Genomic DNA, 20,300 nt, shown 5'->3' on the forward strand with positions numbered 1-20,300 from the left:
ATGTGTTTTGTGCACAGACAACTAGAAGAAACGTGTGTGCCGTCATTATAGATAAACTATCAAAATGGCCACTAACCTAATTTTCTAATACGCACACATTTATTTTATTACAGCAATGTTTATTAGCTAAGATGGCAATTTAAATTGTGTTTATGACATTTTCAGTTAATAACATTAATGTTATAACAAATGAATATGATCATTTATTGATCAATATGACTTTGTAAACTTAACAATATGATATAAAACAGAATAACAGTAATAGCCATTTTTAAATTCCATAATGCCAAAATACTTGCTTTAATGTACAGTTTAAACATGTCATTATCATGGTTATTATTCATGTTGGCCGTTGTTATTTGCAAAGTCCATTTTTTACAAATGGTCTGAGAAAAAAAGTTACAAGAATAAAATGTTTTTCTACAAGAAAAATAATTGATGATAGATGCATAGTTTGATTGCAATTATATAGTATAACACTCAATATATACAGCTTTAGTAGATGTGTGGCTGAGATAAAATTCAGGCCAACAATAGGGCCAGGATAAGATGTGGGTCACGATACGATGTAGTGCAACAACGATAATATCTATTAGGATGCAAGCCCATAATAAAATGTAGGGCCGGGGTTATAAGATTTGGGCCAGGATAAGATGCAGGATCAGGATAAGCATGGGCCCATGATAGATGTGGTCTACAATAGGATAGAGGCCTAGGATAAGAAGCAGGATCAGGATAAACATGGGCCCATGATAGATGTGGTCTACAATAGGATAGAGGCCTAGGATAAGAAGCAGGATCAGGATAAACATGGGCCCATGATAGATGTGGTCTACAATAGGATAGAGGCCTAGGATAAGAAGCAGGATCAGGATAAACATGGGCCCATGATAGATGTGGTCTACAATAGGATAGAGGCCTAGGATAAGAAGCAGGATCAGGATAAACATGGGCCCATGATAGATGTGGTCTACAACAAGATACAGGCCTACGATGACAGGATGATATGTGGATACAATTCAAAAGCCCATGTCTAACGTTTGACCACACATGTAACCAAATGCGACAACTTGTTTGAAATATTTTAAAAATTGCTAACATGTTCTAGCATTTCAATGTTCAATATGATGAAGACATATCACATCGCCTACTGGTTTAACCTACATCAAATGAACCAGGATTAACAATGTGTTATGTCATCCGATTCATACAAAGTAAAACACAGGGCTATAAATAACAGATTACAGTAATAATCAATTTATCTAAAGCTTTGTTCTCACTAGTGATGTAACGCACAACCTACTCAACTTAAGGAAATGCCCTTCCAATAATTGTGTTTGACCCTGCCTGCATGAAATCGTGAAAACCTGCGATGTTTGCAGCACTGTTGCGTCTTCGGTTTGCACTTGTGTTTATGTTTTTTTTTATACAGCACTCTACGTTGATGCGTCACAATCTAGTGGGAACCATGCTTAACTAAACTGACTATTGTTGTGTAGTAAAATAAAAAAACAAGTATTTTAATACTTATTCTGAATTTAAATTTGTTAATAGCAACATTCTTTATACATTTGCTAATATTTTGCACAAATTAAAACTGAAAATAACAATGTATAGCTTAAAACCACCTTTGAATACAAACAGTATTGGTCACGCATGGCTAACTCCACTAGACACTTAGAAACGTGACCCTGGAATGACGTTTTTTATATTAGACACCACTTTCTAAATATCATCGTGCTCAATATCATAATCATAGAAATATTATAGTGAACTTGTTATAAACAAACTGTCTAGTATTTTCCAGACAAATTTTACATCATTTATTCATTTGTAAATATGTATAAAGTAATTACAATAATAACATAATTTAATAAATAAAAACTTAATATAATTTACATATTTACCTTATATAGTACCGTAATTAAATCTAATTAGTTAATATATTCTTAGCAATATGGTATTAATATCTTTATACAGTAAAATAGATCAAACATTAATATTCAACTTTATACCATGTTTACATTAAAATTAGGTCAAGTTTTACTGGTATGGTAGTTGCTAATATACCATCTGATTCTATCTGAGCCACATAGGTGGATCCAAGGGGTTCTCAACTGTCCCCATCCCCATTTTTAGGCCTTTTCACACCCCATTTCAAAATCTCGGATCCGCCCTCTGGCCCCGGACACATAAGTTAAGTTTTCACAATTAATAATTAACTTGACATAATATAATTGTGAATCACAATAGCATGTCCTTAGACAAGATAACAGGTGGATGTATTCTATGCAAATTTAAGCAGATTCTACCCATGTTCAATTAGCTTTCTTAATAAATACCTAACTTGACATAATATAAATGTAAACCACAATATAGTATGTCCTAGACAAGATAACAGGTGGTTGTATTTTATGCAAATTTAACCATGTTCAATACCTAGCTTGACATAACATAAATGTGAACCAGCGTATGCCCTTGTACAAAGGAAGTGTTTTATTACCAGGCTGTAGAACACAATGAGACTTTGAAATGTATGACTTCATTTTTCATTAAATTTGATACAGGAAAAGTGTGCAAATGCGAAATAAAACCATCAAGGGAGGAGAAGTTCATTGACCTTTTTGCAATATCTTTTGTGCTAACAAAATGAGTTAACTTTCACCAATAAATGATAACATCTCTAACCATTTCGTAGTTTAATTAATCTCTACTAAACACACGTTTCACTTTGTTTGTTCAATAACAAGCAAACAAAGGTATTGGTTACGATTTTCAGACAACAAATAGACTGTCGTACATAGATTCTCTAATTTCTATCGGTCCGCAGGCTAAGAAGAAAATATTAATTTCCTATTGTGTTATTATTCCTCTAAGCTACTCAATATGAAATTCAATTACTGTCGATCCTTTGGGACTATTGAACGCAATTGACAACAATTACAATCTCTTTCTGTTATCGTAAGGTTACAAAGTACTGCCGGAAATCAATTTTATGCGAGTCAAACTCAATTAAAAAGTCAACTCCATTTGCGTTTTACCGACATTCGATTTGATTTTGATATTAGTTGATAAAACGAACACGTTTGAAGTCTCTCAACGAGACAGCCTTCAGACTTTAGTTAATTATTAAGTAATTAATCAATTGAAATAGGCGTGGCTGATTTGGTTGGAGACCCGTTAAATTTACCTCTGCAAATGTTACTGGTACTGACCCAACTATGTTAACAAGTTGACATACCATTGATTTCCAGTACTTCTCAGCAATTTCTTATGTCATGGGGAACTATACATGACAGAGTTTCTTTCCAGATTAAATTATAGATTTGGTTTTAATGTGTGATGAGATAAAAGCAAATATTTAATGTTTGTTTAAATGCATGTCTAGAAATAAATATTACAAGTACAGATGTTTCAAAATCGCTGTTGATACTTTCAACACGGCATATAATAAACATTTATTTAACCTTACAACCATGTCTAGGCGAGGGATGAAGAATTAAAACATAAAAGTAGACTGTATATGCGTTAATTTCGAGGGAGCTTTGAAACAACATTCTACATGATTTGTCAAAACAGATCTATCGGCGTGGTTCAAATTGAATCTCTATTGCCGACTTCATTAAATAAGAACTTGATTTAATCTATCACACTTAATGCGTAATGAAGGCAATACAGCCATTTACTGTCTCGCAACGAAGCTAATCTTTCGTGAAATTGAGAAGTGCCAAGATGTTATAAAATCAAGCCAGAAGATGTTAAAATTCTTTCTTCAGGTTACTTTCATTATTCTTTTACTCAAATTGAACGATATAAATCGATGTCTCACTTTTTAAGATCTATTTTAAGCATAAAAGTATATTGCAAGTGTGTAACTGTTATTAAATGAATTTGCATTCCAACTTGTACATTTACTAGCTTTCACATCATTTATTAATATTGAATGAACAGCACTATTTTGAATTTACTAGTTTAATCACAATTATATTAAATTTATATAACACGTCGATTTATCTTTTAGCGCAAAACATTTAAATGCCATTTCTTTTCTTTTCATTTGTTATCAGACATTATTTTTATGGTTTTTGCTCGTTTAAATATAATTATTTAAGTTTCTCCAGCATACAGGATGAAAGTTCATTCTACTTAAAATAAAAACTCATGTATTTGTTAATACATAATTGAATTACATAGAATTGAATTGATTATATAAATTGTATATATTTTTTTGTTGCTCTACCAGTATATCTAAATTTATATAAGACAAGTTTTATTTTAATATTGGTAATTTGTTACAAAGAATATTTGCGTTTTTTAATAGTTAAATAAAATTAACATATTACAGTATACTTGTTTGAGCTTGATCAACACAAATGCTGGAATAAATTTCTTTTCTTTCATCCGTTACTATCAAACGCAATAAATCTATGTACTCACTGGTTTCCTTACATCGAAAACATATCAATAAAATTTAAATACTGGTGATAAATTAACAAAGAACTTGAATCAAAATAATAGATATACCAGTTTCTCTCTCAAAACATAACAGTATTCTTTTGATACAATGGGTCTCGTTTACATGACAAACACAATAAACGACCTTAGCATTCATACGTTTTTTTGTTATTGATGTTTGTAGTGTGTACAGGTCATTCATACAAGTTGAATAGCGTACCAGGTCCTTGTGTATTTATAATACAACAATGAATATGTTAATTGTTACTCTAAGAACTTGTCCACAAAATAGTATAATATTTCAAAAGGATTGGTTTTTCCTTGACTTTGGACTTTAATGCGTATGATAGTACCATGAATTGTATTTTCAATCATTTCAGATCAATAACATGGTTGGAGTTTGTTCAAAATATAAGTCTCCTACTTGTGTTTTCCCACCCAAGTAGGTGCTAACAAAAACATGTAAATTTAAAATTCAATGTTCAAGGGGAAAAAACAGATATACCATTTTATTATTGGACAATTAAACGTTGAAAATGCTGCTACGAGGCCATGGTATTAAAAATATTTCATTTTATTTATTTATTATTTTTTAAAAACTTCATACGCATCCAACAGGAACTCACCAATAACAGAATGGATAAACTATTTAAAAATGTATCATGCTTATATTAAAACTACGGCTTAAGGAGTGGAGTTAAACAAATTTGTGAGTTACAACCCTGGCACTAGGTCAGGATTGAACCCTGGCACTACTAAGGTCAGGATTGAACCCTGGACCTTGGGATTGGAAGGGGCAAGCATGTTAACCACCAAGCTACAGCTCCACTATGCAAATTATCAATTGATTTTAAATCATGCTTGATTCAGATCAAAAGAAAATGCCATAACATTGTTTTAGATAAGGAACATATTTATATGACATAATAGTTATGATCATCAACAAGTTTACATAAATTTATTATTATTAATTGTAATAATGGAAAAGGTTAATTAGTTGATGATACAAACAGTGGGTGGTCATAAAACATGCAAGTAAAAAAAAATGTAAATATATTTAAAATTAGACTATTGTGATAAAAAGAAAATGTATCAAACATGACTTTAGGACCATAAACTTGTATTTATGACATGTGTATTTTATTGAAAAGGTAAATTGCTGGTAGGAGGCTGGACCTCGTGGGCGTTCATAAAAACAATGATCGAGATATTAATAGATTTCATTTGGAATAATATGCAAGTTTTTAGATGGCCTATACAGTATTTGAATTTGTTATTGATTGTTGGCTTCCACAAGACCTTGGAGTACAAACAGCTGATCCTACTCCAATCAATACACCTGACAAATGTTACCACTAGTCAACAACAAGATTTTAGGACGTTTCAATAACTTTTATCTCATTCTTAAATTCATGTGTTTCATTGTCTGCCTGTGGAAATATTGTCATTTTTGATAATCATTAAAAAAAGATATAAATGTACCAAGATTTTAGAACATTTCATTAACTTTTATCTCATTCTTAAATTCATGTGTTTCATTAAATATTGTCATTTTTGATAATTATTAAAAAAAGATATAAATGTACCAAGATTTTTGAACATTTCATTAACTTTTATCTCATCAACATACATTATTAATTTCATGGGTTTTATTGTCTGCCTGTGGAAATATTGTCATTTGTAATGATCATAATAAAGATAAAAATGTAAAATAATGACTTTTCTCCGATTATAAAGAGTTCATTATATCCAAGGTAGTATATTGTGTTATTACCAGCACATGAATTAGTCGTACAACATATGATCAATCCATTAACATTAAGAATTCATCAGTCAAGTTCAATTTCAATATTGTATTAAAACAATGAGAGGTGATTCCATGGGTGTTTTACCAGATGTTCTCCACCTGTGGCAGAGCCAGGAAACAACGCATTATTGTCATTGTAAAGAATCAGTGTCTAGCCCATGATGAAAAACAGATTATGTTTGTGAAGTGGAGAGATTGAAATTGGTTCGTTTTCATAATTGAACTAGAAAGGCAATCTAAAATTAGAATATACTGGTTTAAATTAAGCTTTTACATGAAATTGGTTTCTATTTAAAAGTGAAAATAAAAACAACTAGCTCTTAGTTAATCAAGTACTGTACTGTACCTCCAAAAAAACCTGAGAAATTTAATCAAAACAAAATATTGTTATATTATAATGTTAACATTTTCCTACAGATTCATAACATTCTGATTTTTTAAAGATTTTGACAAAATGTAGTATACAGTACATAAGTTTTTTCATGTCTATAATTCTATAATAGTTCATTTTAAATTCAACAAAAAACCTTTACTTTTTATATTCACATGAACAAATTTGAAATAATTATATTATCTAAAAATAAGATTAAACCCTGCATTCAGAAACACACTTTATATTGTAAAGTTCTGTCCACACTATCAAACTAGTTTGACAAAAAAAAGTGTGATGTGCTCAAATACGGTAGTGATATACTCAATTATGGTGCCATCGTGTCAATATACGGCACATCACATTTTTTGTCGCATAAAGTTCGATAGTGTAGACAAAATGTCAGATACATTTATGATATGTTCACACACAATGGAAACTTGAAAGAAAATACAATAAAATGCGATAAAAACTTCTGTTATTAATCTTGGCCAAGGACTGGTTGGTTGAATATAATTTCCGCTTGCATCAGTACGTTCATGTCTAATGCTGCCCTCTATTTAATTCTCGCAAGACCAATTTGCTTTCGATCATTCTGAAAAATAAAAAAATGAAAAAAATATAATCAACTCTGTTGCAACCAGTAATGCTTGGTTCCCACTAGGACGAAACGCAAGAAATTTGACCAATCAGTGATGGATTATCCAAACTGTCATTGGTCAACTTACTAGTGTCCTTACATTGTGTCCGTGAGTGAGAACTCTTGAGTGGTTTGTGTGCTATAGAAATCATTATTATTATAACCAAGCTTTACTTCAGGAGTGTCATTTCCAAATTTGAAGGACACATGCAAGTTGTTTTAGGAGTTGGCTCTATTGATATGGTGTATATACTGTATATGGCAACATGTCAAGTGCAAAGTAAGTTGGTATTTCACGAATAATTTATGCAAATGATTGAGGAAAGTATGAACACTATCGACTCAATCCAACCTTAAAACCTGTTGAAATTACCACGACATCGGATCCAAGAGACCGTAACAAGCGTCACCTCTCAAAACCTTTCAATTAAAACGATCCATTCGCCTTCTATTCATTGGAATCCATTTAATAACATTAATGCTAATTCCGTGAATATTGCCAATTCATGCCCAATGGGAACTCTCTTAATGTCGCAAACCAACATCTTCAATTCCCAACAGATTCCGCAATCCAATCATTTCTAAAATGTATCCTCAGATACAAACTCCCTAAAGCGACCAAAATCCAATAACTTCTTAGATAATCCAGCTAAGAAAACTCCCTGAAGATTGTTCTAGTCAATAATGGCCAAGGCGATCGGGCTGGGTAATCTTGGAAGCTCATAACAGCTTATGAAATGTTTCAACAAAGATTAAATTAAGTGACAATAATTATAATTTATACGCAGAATTTGAATCTAAATTTATCGTATTGAATTGTTCTAACATTTTTTAGGGTTTTGCTCATCAATTGAAACATTTAAACAAAGATAGACAATGTATTTTATTTTGGACATTTTATCATAAACCGGATAAATTTTTCTTGCAAGGAAGAAAATTTCATTTAACGTAGACATTTTTACATATCTTTGATGAACATTAGGCGCACATCAAAACAACTTTATTTAGCACGTTTAGGTCAGAGGTTATTCCAAGAACTCATCAATATATATACCATGATTGTTCTTTAATATTTCAATTGATTATCTTTAAATCCATGTGTCTTTACCACACCTCACAAACACATTTCAAACATTCTTTTACTCCTATTTGTCTTAAAATCAAACAGCTACCTACTCAGGGGACACCGTTATTAAAAGGACACTTTCCTGTGAAACGAATGAGGGGTTGTGATACAACAACATTCTGTGAATAGCCAATTTAACGTTAATCAAGTTCCTATAACACTCATAAACGTTGTATTGTGGAAAAAGAAAATCGTAGAATATCACAAAGTTTACAGAAATGAAAAATATAATAATTAATTTAAAAAATGCTTTGTTATTGACAACCTATTGAAATACTAATCTGGTAAAGCACTTATGTAAATTAAAATCAATAGTTCAAAGTTCAAGTAGTCTTCTTTATGATGAATCAAAATTACATAATTGTTAACATTTTTCTATATTTGAAAACAGTTAGAAAATTATTCTTGTGCGATAGCGATTTAGTTGGTTCTTAAAGCAGGTAGGCCTACAGTATACTATACGTGGATCACCCAACTCATCTTGGTGAATAGTTTAATATCTAGTTGACCTTATAATAGACAGTTAAATTTAATACTATGACATTCCTATTAATATTAAATTATTCTATCTCTATCTCAGCTGGTTTCTGACAGACCACTTTACTTTTCTCATTCCCAGTATAATCTAGGCACACAATACATTGTAAAGAGCTATTACACTGGGATCTCAGTGGGATAATTATATGGTGTATGTTTTAACCCTATGTATGTAAATACACTAATACCACACACAGATGGAAGGTAATATGGTACAATTACACTATAAAAATTGCTGGTTTTTACATTTTACACTATAGTATAGGAGGTGTTGTACCTTTGCAATTGAAGGATATTTATAAAAACTATAATTTATAAACATATTTTAGAGAAAATTAGCTCAATGATATCGCTGAGGACTGTTGCACATCACACCAGTACTTCGGAACTTGCATTGGCTGCCCGTTCAATTCCGTATTAAATTCAAACTGCTTCGCATTACACACAAAGCTCTAAATGGACTTGCACCTCAGGATATTGCAGATCTTCTTGTTCTTTACACTTCGTTTCGTACACTGCGTTCATCTAACAAACTTCTCTTTCATGTTCCTAAATGGAAACTTCAGACATATGGCCATTGTGCATTTTCCTGTGCAGCACCCATTTTGTGGAATAAACTGCCAATCGACATAAAGGCATCTGAAAACATCAACACTTTCAAAACACGACTTAAAACCCATTTTTACACAGAGGAATTTCCTGCTTAACTATGTCAAGCGCCTTTGAACATTATGGATACTGGCGCTATATAAATTTGATTGATTGATTGATTGATTGCTAAAACCGAAGGTTTGCAAATGAGCACTATGTAAATGTGAAGGTTGACTGTATATTATTATTAGGTAAACTATTGTACCATCGCTGTGTTTTCGCAGCCAAAAATTCAAAGATAAAAATTAACTGATAAACTGCCTGTGAAAAACGGGGTTTAACTGATTGTACTCGAGAAAAATTAACCGATAATAACCTCATTCAAATCAGATAATTATTGGATAAATGCGAAAACATGTCCCATGATAATACTACAGTAATAAAACACAGCAGGTTTTGACTTTCAAAAATTGCGAACATTTAGTCATCAGCAGATAAAAAATGGAAACTTTGAAAAGAAACATTAGAGTCAGTAGCAGTATAGTATGTAGATTATTTAACCTTTGGGTATAATTTTAATTTGCTTGATTAATCCACCTTTTTATTTTTGACTAGTAACCAAGTTTACGAGCAAAATCATCCTATGATGTTGACAGGTATAGTATTAAATGCCTTATGGCGACATATTTTAATTTGTAAATTGAGGAAAAAAGAAATTGTCATCTGTATATCTGATATCATGAATGTATTATAGTCAGACTGTCAAATGACTATGAAATGCATATTTATTTAATATTCATTAGTTCAATTTAATTATTTATTACAGGGTATTGTAATGAAATGATGATTTAAACAGAAAGTGTTTATATCATATTTAAACAAATTAATATTATGTATAGTAGGGCCTAATTCTTCTTCACCAATATATTAAAATAAGTGTACTGTACATATCCATATACAGTATGTGTATATAAATATAAACAAGAAATATTTTTTACAAAAAATACCGCTCATCTGACGATAACTACCGTTACACATGCATATCCATATTTATCAGCAAATGTTTTCGTAAATTATTTTTCCCAGACGTTCGTTGGTGTGTGCACATGCCTAGTCCAAGTTTCCAAATACCTATTTTTTAACTGCAGTAAAGTATAAGCTACCGCATGGTAGGTAATGCTACCTGTTTCCAAATGCTTCCGTTCTCTCGAATACTACTGCCTAAAGGAGCAGCGCAAAAACATATTTCAGATATAAAATAAATTTGGTTGATTTACTGACTTATGCCCTAACTACTGTACCACAGCTCAACGGTCAGTTGGTCAGTTGGCTTGATTCAGCTGTCCTTTAATAATACATGGTCTTGTTTACATATGATACATGTGTGGCTTTTAGGATGTACACAATTTCATAACAGGCCCATGTCTAAATCATTTAGTATAGAATTGCCTTATTACTCCACCCTATCTTCTTTATGATTATTTTTATTTATTATTTTATTTTTATTTGAATAAGTTTTTTCACAAAGCAAAGAATACTACTGACCTGAGACTTTACTACAATTGACATCACGTCAAAAACATGATTCACAAAAATGACTCATAGAACAGAATTTAATTTGTCATCGAATTTAGGTTTAAATGTAAATTATGTGACATGTGTTAAATGCAAAGAGTAGTGCGGTTAACAGTTAACAACCAGAACTCAGTTAACCCAGTTACAGTAAAATTTATGATACATAGGAATTACCATCTGAATTGTCAGGTTGGTAAACAGGTAAACCGGTAAATGATGGTAAAATACTATAAAAGTTTCAGTTAGGTAGGTAATCAAGAGAGTTAACTAGGTTAATGCAGCAATTTCACTAATAATGGTGAAGCTTCAGACAGTTAACCATACTGGTACTCAATGTTCTTAAAGATTATCAATCAGTTAAGCGGGTTATCATCAAAGTTAACCAGATTAATGTGATATCACATGGTCATAAAACCAAAGACAGTATAATTTTAAAATCAAATTTTCGTTTCTAGTGAAGGACAAATTAACGGTAAACTTACCAACGTTTCGTGCGTTAGCATCGCACTTTTTCAAAGTACGATAAACGCACGAAACGTTAATTTGTCCTTCACTAGAAACAAAAATTTTATTTTAAAAATATTTTTGGGAAGGAGATGAATTTATTCAATTTATCAAGACAGTATAATACACAATATTATGATGCTTTTATGACAACTTCAGATAACCAAGTTTATAGCTATAAGCACTTTTCTGACTGCCGTAGATAGATATAACCTTTGAAATTATCTTGCTAGTAATAACTCGTCGATATAATCATCTTCATGGCGCATTAGGTCTATGATTGCTCTAGGGCTCTGTAATCGACATCTATCACAACGATAATTACTCTATACTTTTTATCTTGGGATTAACAATATTTTCAAAGGAGAGTTTTTTTTATCATCTAAAGCTCTGTCTACACTATCAAACTAGTTTCGATAAAAAAAAGTGTGATGTGCCCAAATAGGGTAGTGATATGCCCAAATAGGGTAGTGATATGATATCATCATGTCCATATATGGGCACATCACTTTTTTTTTCACATAAAGTTTGATAGTGTAGACAGAGCTATTCTTATTATGTTTATAGAACTATTGTTAAAATAGATTACTATGAAACTGTAGGTCCAGTACAGCATACTTATGCATTTTATTTCAAAAGGTATAGGTTCAAATCATATACGAGATCATTTTCTGACAAGTCAAATATTTGAGAATGTTCAAATATGAACCAATTTTTGTACAGTTTGGAGTAACAGACCACAAAACTTAGAATTAAAATGACAGAAAATTGTAAGAAAAAAATAAGAAAAGAAAATTTCAATATCCAATGAATAATTACTAAATAATAACTATATACTTTACTTGGTATACATTGCTAGTAATAAGATACACATATAAAGCTGCTATAATATGCATTTTATTCAACAGCTTAACAATATTAGCATTATACATTAAGTGGTTTTCTATTGACAAGTATCAGGAACAACTTGGACAAGGTTTTAACTATTCTTGGTAAATTGTTTAAAACAGCACTTAAACCAAATACCAAGTGTCCATTGTTCAGTTGTAATGGATAGAGTATAAATAGCGAACAATAGACAAATGAACTTTAATATGTTGACAACAGTCTAGAAGCACTGCTTAACATGTTTACCTACAGTATATAGAAAAAGACTGTTTCTGCTGCCACATAAATTCCGTATTCAATATGGTATTTTCTAAATACCATATTATACAGTATATTTTTGGCAGCAGAAATGGTGCTCACAAAAATATACCTTATAAAAAATATATTGTATTTTGACCTCAATTTCCTGAATATTTAAAATGCTGCAAAAATGTACAAATATTTAAAAATAAGCTTATAGAATTATTAGAGTTATTTTTACTTTCTAATTTTTCTCATGACAAATTCTATTTTCTCTATGTATTCACTCAGTATACAGTACAGTTTACCACAACAGTTTGTCATGTATACCATATGTATATATTCCCTGTATATTTTAAACTACTACAGATGTACATTCATGTAAAACACAAATCCTTATTTTTTTGGTAAATAAGATTATAATATTTAAAAAAAACTACATTGTACATATTTTTTTCCCTTTTATCTTGTTTGTAAAGAATTAGCTTGTTAATTTTTGGTCTTCTCTCCTCATTACCTTTTTTTACTGTTAAACTATTATTTTGTAAACCAATTTTTAAATTGTTTTGTTAAAGCAATCTGGGGTCCCTATCACACAAACCTCCTGGTTTCCTAAGACCCCATTTCATCATTTTCTCGAATCATTGTAAATACTCCTATTTTATTTGTGATTTGATGAATAAAATGTACTGTATTTGTATTTGTAATACTAATATGCACAAACTAAAAATAGCTAAAGAAAAATAATGTACAGTATACATACATTATGGTTTTTTTTAATTCAATTATCATAGAGAGATATATATCATATTCTTAATAATTTTTAGTAATAAACAAAATATTATATAACCAGTATACATTGTGAAATGTTGTTTCACAATGACTGTCATCGCGACCAGTCGATGGAATTGATTGAAAAAAAAATGAATACACATTTTAAAAATAAAATACTAATTTATTGTTTTACCGATACATTCCAATTCAAATTAATATTTATTTCTTCAAAATCAAATGAAATGAAAGAAAAGTCTAAAAATGAATTTAGCAGCAAAGACGAAAAAATGATAAAGCCATAAACATTTATAATAAAACATAAATATTAATATAAAAATTGTGTTTATTTAAGTTTATTTTTAACATCACAGACCATATTTTATGTTATTGATTAACTAAAATATGAGGGGCTTAAGGCCTTGCCACAAGGTACCCACAAAACTCATCAGCGCCATGTTTGCATTTAACCGTTCAAAGTTGTGTGGGTGTAGGATCAGTTTTGAGTTTCAATTCCGGTATATCAACTATGTTGATAACTTGAACTTTGCTCTTAAAAACAGCTAATTGTGTTTATTGATATGTGGTAGCAGAGGGCAACGATTACAAATTTTTATCAAGATAAAAATGTAACTGAAAACAAAGTCACACATGCATTAACTATGTCATACTTTATAATAATACGATTAAATAAAAATGATACCGCATTTTGAATTTTGATTTTTCTGCCAATTCAAGATTCAAGATTCAAGAAATTTTATTTTTCCATAAAAATGGAAATTCACTTTGCTTGGTAGATTAAAACAACAATAAAAAACAAACAAAAAATGTTGCAACAATTTAAAACGTGCAGTATTATAACAGATTAAAATACAAGATAAAAAGTTAAAAATTAAAAAAAAACTGTTTAAAATGTAAAACTATTTAAAAATTGCATTATCGTCTTACATTAGAATTAAAAATATGAACGCTATTTACAACGAAGGATTTTCTAGTTCTACAAAGATTTGCTCTTGGAGGTCGTAGCCTAATACGGTACCTGATCTATTTAAGTTATAACAGTAATGTAACGGATGAGTGGGGCAACTAAATTGTTATTAAAGCTCTGTCTACACTATCAAACTAGTTTGACAAAAAACGTGTAATGTGCCCAAATATGGTAGTGATATGCTTAAATATGGTAGCAATATATAATTATCATGTCCATATATAGGCATCACATTTTGTTGTCACATAAAGTTTGATAATGTAGAGAGAGTTTAGAGTCTCAAAAAACATATTTCTCTTTTAAATTAGTAGATTAAAAACTAAATACAAGATCTGAAGAAAATACAGGTTTTTCTTTGCATGTTATAATTTTGAATGCAATCATATTTACCACTTCTACCATTTTAAAAATCAATACTTAATTTAACATCGCAAGACCTGTGCACACTTCCTTAGCCACCATATCCCAAATCAAAACAAGAAATTACGGGTTGCAATTAAATTTAAACCACTCAACTTGTTTCCAAGTCAGCTTCAGTGCATTAATCGAACAGTTCACTGAAATGCATAATCATTACCGAATCGACACAACACATAAACTATTTATACAAGTTTGTTAATCACGATGGTGGATCAAACGAACGGAGTAGTATTATGAAGACTGAGGAATGAACGAGTGAACTATGTCAGGGTGAATGCATTGAAGGAATTTCTTTCATGACTTTCTTCTCGTTTACATCTCAGTGGACTAATTAGAAAGCAGAACAATGAATAGAACTGTTTTGTTTGTGATTAGCGCAGGTAATGATGCTGAATTTAAGTAACGATATGATTTATTATTATTTTATTCCACAATAGAATGAAAATATCAGTGTAGTATTAGCAATTCATTTTTCTGTGCCAATTATACTTTTCATAAAAAAATGCAGAAAATCTTTTTAAAACAATTTTCACCACTGTTTACAATGCAGGGCCGTAGCCACCAGTACCGTCGGTAAGGTTTCAACCCGACTCCTTTTTTACAGAAGCCCTTGACAACCAAGTGGCTTGAACAGAGATTGTTCTTTCTTCTTTCAAAAAATAGGACCACTTTATTTCTCATGGCTACATCACTACAATGGATGAAATGTGTAGGCTACCTCGCCTTCCTCTGTCTAGCACACCTACATACTATTTGTGACCAATAAAAGGAAGAGAACACTTTCAGTCTCTCACTTATTCATCAACATAAGTTCCATTTCTTTGTTTAATGGAAATAATTCACCAGCTAATGTTCTAAGTTCATAACCTAAAGTTCAAACACACACAGTAGACTAAAGTGTCATAAAAAAATAATACACATTAAAATGCTTTCCGATAACATAATACCTACATTAACACATTAATAACACCTAAAATATATCTTAATTTTCAATATTTAATTCCTGTAAGAATTTAAAGTTTGCATAAACACCTATAATTGTTAGAAAATAAATTAAATTTTCATAAGATTTTCACGTGTGGGATCGACATTTGTAGATGTCTTTGTTGGCTACCGATAGAATAACAATTGAATGTGTTATAGTGTGAAAGAAAACACCATTGAGTTCACACAGTTTTAATGTGTATTAAAGGATTTTGAATATTGTAGACAGCAATCAGACAAAATAACATGGAATTGAGTTGGCGTAGCTGATGGGTGTCAGCCTCAAAATTGCTGAGGTTGGAAGTTCGATTCCGATGTAGTTCATATTTTAGATTTTTATTACCATTTTTTGACGTATACAATTAGTAATTTGTAGTTTCATTTCAAGGCAATTGGAACAAAACGGTAAAGAAAGTTCTACAGCTTGTTTCTTTTTTAATAATTGTACAAATCTTACATCTTATATAATTACTATGACAGTAGTGTCATAACGCATAGGGCAAAGGCCCCTGGTTTAGCACTCATAAGGGGCACTCCAACGCTGGGTAGTTGCATTGGACTGATCATGCTCTGCGGCCCCTTGAGTTCTAGGCCCCCTTGGTTTAGCCAATGACTGCTCATAGCCGTTACGCCACTGTATGACAGCCTCCTACCCCAGTCATTTTTCCTCTTATTAAAACCTGCCACAGGCCCAATATTGATCGAAAGAAGTAGTCTGTAATTAATTGCATTTCTAGACTTTCATTAGGAATAAATTCTTCATTCATATAGTATGTGTACTAGATCACTCCTGACCTACATATATTGAAGTTGTTATTTTCTCATTTGTAAGCTAATAATAAGAACATACTTTACTATATTTACATTGGAATTTATCTGAATACAGTTATCAATACACTAATTGCCTGTCGGATTGAATCTCTGTTTCTCATTGTGTCATTTTTTATTGCTAAATAAATACTAATAAAATTTGTAACAGAAATCTGGAATATTTGCTTCTGTTGTCGTAACACAAAGCATTTTGAAATCTGTCATAATGACTTTGATATTAACGAGAATCTGTCAGTTGGGTGAATTTGAAGTTCCATGACAACGAATCAATACACTATATTAATACACAAACAATAGATGACTAATTGACCTACTAAGTTGCTGATAAAAACAATAGATGACTAATTGACTCACTAAGTTGCTGATAATTAGCATCCTGTTTCGGTGCTTTATGGTTTATCTCACCCATACTATAAATTATCGAACAATTTCAACATTAAAAATTGTTTATTACCGTAATCATTCTCATTTCTCATAATTTAAGCCTTGTCTACACTTTCAAACTTTATGGCCTAAGAAAATGTGATGTGCCCAAATATGGATATGATGATGTCATATCACTACCATATTTAAGCATATCACTACCATATTTGGGAACATCACACTTTTTTGTCAAATTAGTTTTGATAGTATACAGACTTAGATAGAGCTTTCAAAATGAAAAAAATCAAATATCGTTAAAACTTGAAATATAGACTCTATTTCAATTTGATTCTAAGATTTATGTCAAAAATATTTATTTATGTAATCAAATTTGGTATCATATAATGGTACCAAATTTGATGAACTTACGACCTAAGGATTGTCCTAATTCCAAGGCACATATCTCAAGAACCGTTAATTGGTGAAGTAAGAAAAATCTATACTGAAGACATGCAGGAAAGGTAAGCAAAAGAATTCATATGATTGGTGAATTAATGTGGAATTAAATTGCCATCGTCACTGTTGCATGTAGAGTGATAACTAGGTCTATACACTTCACTAGGCAGAAGGTGGTTTGCCTGGTAAATTGACAGTCACAATAAATATTTTCTACAATCTTTATTTCAATGATTACAGAAATCATTAAAAAAATGTTTTCATAATTTAATAAGAGTATACTTGATATTATTATCTTGGGTATTACAGTAAAAAAAAACCAACTGTTTAAGAAATACTCACAGTACCACTACTGCTACTTACACTACATTAAAGTGTACTACGATAGCATGGATGAATATATTATATTGTTTGAAAATTACAAAATCCTACAACAATATGGTTATAGGCACTACAGCTGGTAAACAGGGGCAAATCCAGCATGCAGCTAAATATTCATAAATGAAAAAAATGATCTGTCAAAAATTATTTTATTTGAAAAAGACATGGCTGTTGTTGGTAATTGGTCATATTCACCAATATCTGATATTCCACCTAAAATCAATTAATATTATAAGTTAATAGAATCTATAAATTTAATTGTATTTCCTTTTAGCATGTGTCATAGGTTGCAACAAACAATCCTTGCAATATTCAGTAAACATTACATAACGTCGTACACAATTGGAATATCACTTGTTGTTCTGTTAGTCCTAACAATAGATTGTATGGAATCGTAAAATGTATTGTTAACGTCGTGTTATTACAGCTGTTAGTTCGAATTACAAGTCCTGAATCAGATGAGACATTGATGTTTTGTTTGCATTTACAGCGTCATTAATTATGGATAAATACTTCTTTGGTTAAAAAACACATGTCATTATCAGGAATCATCCTGATCTGGTTAAAAGCTTCAGGATTATGCGACGACGCTCAGGAAGATAATTCAAACGAGAAAAGACATTTACGACGACAAGTGCATCAAACTATTTAAGCTTTGAATTTCCATAAAAAATATAATTCTTTGCGAATGTAATTATTAAAGAAAAAGTGCGTTTATTGTGTAGGTCGCCGTGGTAACACTACAGTACATTCACCATACTCTTGTCACAAAAAGTACAAAATACATTATTTCACTTTTAGTGATTGACAGCCTGGTATTCTACAATTAATAAATTATAGATGGATCAATGTTAATCAAATTTTTATGAATATAAATATATTGTATAATAATATTGTATTAATTGTGTAAAAATGCATTACAATTTGATTAGTATCAAGAACATTAAGTTTAGAGTGCTAGCACTTAAAGCAACTGTATATGAAATAATTTATAAAATCAATTTTTAATAGGTAGACAGAGAAAAGGCTACATGTACAAAATTAAACTGAAGAAAATTAAGGTACAGAATATTGTCTGTGTGTGCAAACGTTTCCAACTCTTCCGATTTCTCCAGGATTCGCTCGAAATTTCATCCAATCTTCTGAATATTAAAAAACATTTTCACCCACGTTTACTGTTTAAATTCTGTTTCTTAGAAGGCTATTTCTGTATTTTAATACATAATTACATCCGATTTGTTGCTAGAATACCAATTGTGTGAGGTATTATTTTGTGATTATTAAATGTCAAATCCGTTAAAATACGTCAAAACCGTTGTGTAAAGTCACATATTACATCACCATTGGGTGAAAGCATATAGTATAAAGTTGATCTTTCCTTTAATAAAGATGCCTTTCTAATATAATATACGTTGACAGTATGCTTAATATTATATTTTATAAAAAAATAAAGCACACAAAATTAGATATTTTGTATTACACATTATTTATACAATAGAGTCTAGGTTGTCTAATTTAAGCCTTACCTATAGCAACACTGTATTATATATTCAAGGCTAGATGTCATGATATAAGAACATTTTTTTGCAGCTGAAACTACAATAATGTAATCGGCCACTGAATCAAGTCAAGTGTATGCACATATTGATGAATCATATCAAAAACAATGATGTAACCATGTGAAATAAAGTGGTCCAGGTTTTCGCGAGAAAAGGAAATAATATCTCTTTAAGCCACTTGGTTAGCAAATTCAAACCTTTCAGTGAAAAAATGGTCATGTTAAAACCTTACCAACCGTACTGGTGGCTACGGCCCTGCAAAATATCATTTTGAAAATGGCCCTACTAAAATATTATTAACCTTTTGCAGTATTAATATTGTATATTTCTATTTAATATATTGAGAATACATTTTCGTTTCAGGACGGTAGACAGTAATTTTAATCTCTGTATTTAGTAGTAGTCAAAACGTTTGGAAAAAACCTTGTCCCCAAAAGGAGAACTCTAATATCTACAGTGGGGGCTAGCAGTATGATATTTCCCAGAAAGCATAAATTTCAGAATATAATTAAAGCAGAGTGTCCATAAGACCACTTTTTAAAAATAATATTGTTTTGAAAATTCACTGAACACATATTTGCTTGAAACAGTGGGTATGAATTTACGGTGTTTATTCAGCGTAACGAACTACGACCTAGGTCAAACTGAGTGATAACAGACTTTGTCCACTACTACTGTACCATGCTGGTATCTTGCTGATGACATCATCACTGGATGACATCATTATGCTATTTTTAGCATCAAGGGATTTGAGGTCCTTGAACTTATCATACCAACACCCTACTGGGAAATTTGATTTGCTTTATGTAATACT

At 30.8% G+C, this 20,300-nt stretch overlaps 1 protein-coding gene across 1 annotated transcript in view; it reads right to left on the reverse strand.

Moving 5' to 3' along the window:
* Positions 1-688: 688 nt before the first annotated feature.
* Positions 689-20,300, reverse strand: part of LOC140056103 (kelch-like protein 11) — a 31,329-nt gene continuing 11,717 nt past the window's right edge. Inside the window, exon 2 of the mRNA XM_072101355.1 lies at positions 689-7,227. The gene's annotated coding sequence lies outside the window, so the exon portion shown is untranslated. The remainder of the gene's footprint in view (positions 7,228-20,300) is intronic.

Source organism: Antedon mediterranea, chromosome 8, assembly GCF_964355755.1.
Source record: "Antedon mediterranea chromosome 8, ecAntMedi1.1, whole genome shotgun sequence".
Taxonomy (NCBI): domain Eukaryota; kingdom Metazoa; phylum Echinodermata; class Crinoidea; order Comatulida; family Antedonidae; genus Antedon; species Antedon mediterranea.